This window comes from Rhinoraja longicauda, chromosome 11 (assembly GCF_053455715.1).
Source record: "Rhinoraja longicauda isolate Sanriku21f chromosome 11, sRhiLon1.1, whole genome shotgun sequence".
In the NCBI taxonomy this organism is placed as follows: Eukaryota; Metazoa; Chordata; class Chondrichthyes; order Rajiformes; family Arhynchobatidae; genus Rhinoraja; species Rhinoraja longicauda.
The window spans coordinates 49,432,092-49,437,588 of NC_135963.1; the positions used below are offsets into that span (position 1 = coordinate 49,432,092).

General features: G+C 41.9%; 1 protein-coding gene across 4 annotated transcripts in view; it reads left to right on the plus strand.

Annotated features, from left to right (window-relative positions):
* Window positions 1-358: 358 nt before the first annotated feature.
* Window positions 359-5,497, plus strand: part of LOC144597889 (KN motif and ankyrin repeat domain-containing protein 4-like) — a 77,176-nt gene continuing 72,037 nt past the window's right edge. For 3 of the 4 annotated variants that reach the window (XM_078407642.1, XM_078407647.1, XM_078407648.1), the window contains exon 1: window positions 360-573. The gene's annotated coding sequence lies outside the window, so the exon portion shown is untranslated. Of the gene's footprint in view, window positions 574-5,497 lie in introns of all 4 variants that reach the window. The other variant, XR_013547801.1, reaches the window with a different exon arrangement.

Genomic DNA, 5,497 nt, shown 5'->3' on the forward strand with positions numbered 1-5,497 from the left:
ACTTCAAATATCAATATTTGATCATGTTCATTTTACATAATCAATGACATCATTTATGTGTCATGCACATTGAGGTGTTGTGCAGGAGAATGCAAGCAATTGAGTTCAAAGCTTTCCATTTTACACAACTAAGCTAACCTTTGCTTTGTTTTAATGGATTTTGTTTTGAGCAATGGGGGAATAATTAAAATAATTATTTTGTAAAATAATTATTCTGTGAAGAACTGGAATAAAGAATGTGCCGTTAATCAATACCATTACACACTGCCTGGTATCTTAATAGTTAAGCAGCAAATGTTCTCGGATGAATGTTAAAACAGGCATGCAGTGTCAGTGTTCACTGGGGGTGTGTTCTTAAAACCATTTTTCATGGACAAATACTTGCAAACTAACCAGACTTATCCTGTTGACTTTGGCATATTTGAACAGACCCTTATGGAGTGGTATCCAACATCCTGATTGCATCAGTAGAATAATTGAACCTATACTGTTTGGATTAAGAACATTTTACTTCTTGCCTTTTCACATAACTGGCTTCTCTGGTGTAGGAAACATTCACTGAAACGTTTGAAGGTAAGGCGAGTTAGTGCTTCAAGTGTTTATAGGCGTGGAGAGTTAACATTTTTCATTAGATTTATTTTACGATGTATTTGGTCGAGGTTATTGTTGAAACTTGAAGTGTGTGTGTGTGTGTTTTAATGTAACTGTTGAGGAAGTAACTGTTGGATTTTTTAACGTTTCTTTCATGCATAAAAACAATATGCAAAAGCCACCGCCCACAACAATTTGCAAATATTATTGAACAATATTGGATGAATTTAATTATTATGCAATTCTTAAACAGAACATTAAGTAGTTTAACCCGATTCTTACTGTTTCCCTGTTCAAAGCAGGATCCAGTGGCTCAAAAGTAGAATAAATTACCAATCAAATGTTCTTAAAGCAGATTTGTCCACTTTTACAAGAGGAAGCTTGTAAAGAAATGTAGAGAGTTGTAACCTATGAGGAATATGTCTGTGAGTAGCAGGAACTATAGTCTTGTATACAACGTGGCTGTTTTGGATCAAATCCATATATACACTACTGTATGTAGTGAACAAGGAAAGTAAACCTCTCAAGTCAATCTGGGTACAAATAGTTTATTTTTATGCTGTGTGGCTAGATCAAAATTTACTTTTGACTATTAAGCTTAACTTGGACTTGGATCGTCTACTTCAATATAAATTCCAGAGTTTGCAAAACTCGGACAACATCTTGTGTTGTATCTGCATCATTGGCATGCAAATGTTTCTGTGTTTCTTTGTGCTGTGTCTGGAGTGGAGACCAATACAAGAGTAAGGTTTTAAATTTGGATTCTGGCAGCCCAGACCTGTTATTCTCTGTGTTAAATCCTAAACTCATAAACTGAAAGGAACTCTTTCACGGCACGCTTTGTTTGAAAAGGGCAACACCATTCTCTCTCCATGAGTTCAGGAAGGAATATTTTGTTCCGAAGGAGATATAATGTCGGGGATAAGAATAAGGTGCTGGAATCTCATGCTCTCCCTCAGGGTCAAGGGTCGCTTTCTTCCACACCTGTTCTCTGGGATCTGTGGTGACCAATAGCCCCCCAGACTCTCACGTTACTGGGTGGATGGATTTTTGGGGATATTGTATCCCCTTCACACCTTCAATTGGATGGCACACAGACCTTTAATCTACTCCATATGTTCCTATTGTGTAGAGTCTGTGCTCAATACTTCCCTGCATGCACCTCCATTTTGAACAAGACATGGATTTTCATGAATTGTTGCGTTTGCTACAATTTTTTCTCAAAACTTTGGTAGCATCCATGAAGTAGCTCCCTGTGCTGGAGACCTCTTGCAAAATGAGGCTAGACAAACAAGCTGGAGTAACTCAGCGGGTCAGGCAGCATCTCTGGAGAAAAGGAATAGGTGACGTTTCGGGTCGAGACCCTTCTTCAGACTGAGAGTCAGGGAAAGGGGGAAACAAGAGAGATGAAAAGATAGATGGAACAAATGAATGAAAGATAAGCAAAACACAACGATGATCAAGGGAAGGTTGACCCCAAATTGGTCCTTTGTTGGCTGTGGGGCAAGTGATGAGTGATCCAAACAATGAAACTCAGCAGAACAACAATGCAACTAGTACAACAAACTAGGGTGGGGGAGGGATGGAGAGAGAGGGGATGCAAAGGTTACTTGAAGTTGGAGATCAGTTTTCATACCCCCGCGTTGTAAGCTGCCCAAGCGAAATATGAGATGCTGTTCCTCCAATTTGCGTTCGGCCTCACTCTGACAATGGATGAGGCCTAGGACAGAAAGGTCAGTATGGGAATGGGGAGGGGAATTAAAGTGTTTAGCAACCAGGAGATCAGGTAGGTCCAGATGGACTGAGCGAAGGTTTGTTCAGCGAAACGATCCCCGAACCCGCACTTTGTTTTGCCACTGGGATCGGATATGTCCTGGATCTTTATTTTGGATCATTTTTGGTACAGAGTTCAGAAAGCCTCTTGCAGCAAAATGTCCTTCCTGCCAACCCTCAAACCTGATAAACCAAGCGGCAATATTTTGTGTTGTCAGTGTTGCAGCTGTTGACGTGAGCAATGTGATTTTAAGGGAGTGGATCCAGTGAGAACGTGAAGGATCGGTGCCCAGGCTCAGGGTGTGAATCCTTAGAACATATCAGGGATCTGTATGTACTATTAGAAGATGTTTCTGGAGACTGGCCATAATCAGCATCTCCCAGGCAGTTAAACATAGAAACATAGAAAATAGGTGCAGGAGGAGGCCATTTGGCCCTTCGAGCCAGCACCGCCATTCATTGTGTTCATGGCTGAGCATCCACAATCAGTAACCCGTGCCTGCCTTCTTCCCATATCCCTTGATTCCACTAGACCCTAGAGCTCTATCTAACTCTCTTTTAAATTCATCCAGTGAATGGGCCTCCACTGCCCTCTGTGGCAGAGAATTCCACAAGTTCACAACTCTCTGGGTGAAAATGGTTTTTATCACCTCAGTTTTAAATGGCCTCCCCTTTATTCTTAGACTTTGGCCCCTGGTTCTGGACTCCCCCAACATTGGGAACATTTTTTTCTGCATCTAGCTTGTCCAGTCCTTTCATAATTTTATACGTCTTGAAAAGATCTCATCTCATCCTTCTAAACTCCAGTGAATACAAGCCCAGTCTTTCCAATCTTTCCTCATATGACAGTCCAGCCATCCCGGGGATTAACCTCGTGAACCTACACTGCACTGCCTCAATAGCAAGGATATCCTTCCTCAAATTAGGAGACCAAAGCTGCACACAATACTCCAGATGTGGTCTCACCAGGACCCTATACAACTGCAGAAGGACCTCTTTACTCCTATATTCAAATCCTCTCTTTATGAAGGCCAACATGCCATTAGCTTTCTTCACTGCCTGCTGTACCTGCACGCTTGCTTTCAGCGACTGGTGTACAAGGCCCCCCGGTCTCGTTGCACTTCCCCTTTACCTAATCTGACACCATTGAGATAATAATCTGCCTTCTTGTTTTTGCCACCAAAATGGATAACCTCATATTTATCTACACTATACTGCATCTGCCATGCATCTGCCCACTCACCCAACCTGTCCAAGTCACCTTGCAACCTCCTAACATACTCTTCGCAGTTCACACTGCCACCCAGCTTTGTGTCATCTGCAAACTTGCTAGTGTTCCTTCTAATTCCATCATCCAAATCATTATTCCTTAATTATTCCAGAGAATATCAAAAATCTGACTTTTCTTACTTTCAGGGTTCCTGGGCAAGCTGAACCAGAACATCGTATTAAAGTGTATAAAATCATGAGTGGAATAGATTGGGTAGATGCACAGAGTCTCTTGGCCGGAGTCGGTGAATCGTGGACCAGAGGACATAGGTTTAAGGTGAAGGGGAAAAGATTTAATAGGAATCTGAGGGATAACGTTTTCACACAAAGGGTAGTGGGTGTATGGAACAAGCTGCCAGACGAGATAGTTGAGGCAGGGACTATCCCAATGTTTAAGAAACAGTTGAGGCAGGGACTATCCTATACATGTAAGAAACAATTAGACAGGTAAATGGGTAGGACAGGTTTGGAGGGATATGGACCAAACACAGGCGGGTGGGACTAGTGTAGCTGGGACATGTTGGCCGGTGTGGGCAAGTTGGGCCGAAGGGCCTGTTTCCACACTGCATCACTCTATGACTCTATCAGTTTCCATGTCTGGGAAATGACTGCAGAGAAAATGTCGCAGATTTAGAGAAAATTCCACTTACAATGCGAGTCAAATGGCTGAGCATTTGTGAGTATACAGCAGCACATAATAAATACTCTACCACAGAGGATTGTGCGTGCTGAGTCATGAAGTGCAATCAAAGGTACGTGTGATGGATTTTTGGAATCCGGGGTTGTGGGAATCACCAGAAATGTGCAGCTGAGACCAGAGTTCAGCTGTAATCCTTTTCAATGGCTCGAGGGGCCTTTGATGTCCTCTTCCTATCTTTTATGTGTCTCGATTCTGTTTACCCACCTTTGATTCATATTCCTTAATGCATTTATGCCATAATCTATCAGTCTCAGTTTTTAAATTTTTGTAGCCAAGCCTGGACAATGTTTTGTGTGGGAGTCACGGTCTCCAGTGGTCTGTGCAGTGAAAACATGATGGAAAAACAGGATCGGTGTTATTCCAGCGATAATTATCTACGATAGTTATTTCAGAAATGAATACGCTGAAGCAAAAGTCAAAGTCGCTAGATTCACATATATCATGCGATCTTGCAAGCGTGCACAAAGAGTGACATTGTTTTCTTTTTTTAACAATTGCCAGAGATCGAGAGTGAAAAAAGACATCTTCGGGGGGAAAAAAAAGGCTCTAATAAATGGAAGTGACAAAATGCTTTGTACTTGTTAAAAAAACAGTTTCTCTTATCTTCCAAATCATCCCCCCCCCACCTTTCTTGGGGTTTTTGTTTCGCAGCAGTTGACCTCGTGCAGTCTTCAATGTGATGACGTTCGGCTGCTCCTCCCTGTGGGACCTCGGACATTGGTGGAAAATGCCTCCTGTCTAACTCCAGATCCTCTTCAATCTTAGCGCGGCAGATCAAAGTATCAACGATGAAATCACTTGTCATCATTCTCAATTGAAGATAGTGTCGCCCATACACAGCAGATGAGATATCTGTAAAGTACAGATGGGAACAACATCAAGGCCATTTGTTTGTTTTCTCAGCTGTAACCTCCCACTGTCATTTGTACAACAACCTTCCCTGAAGCTTTACATTTCCCCATCGATTTGTTGAACCCAGCCCAGAAACTGAGCTACTTATGGGTTTGAAAATTAAAGTTGATGTAAGAATAGAGACACAAGAGACTGCAGATGCAGGAATCTGGGGCAAAAAACAAACACAAATAGAGTAGTCCAACTTAACCCTTATTACAATTTAATAATCACCAATCTAACAGCTCGTGTGTAAATTTGCAGTGGGGTAAA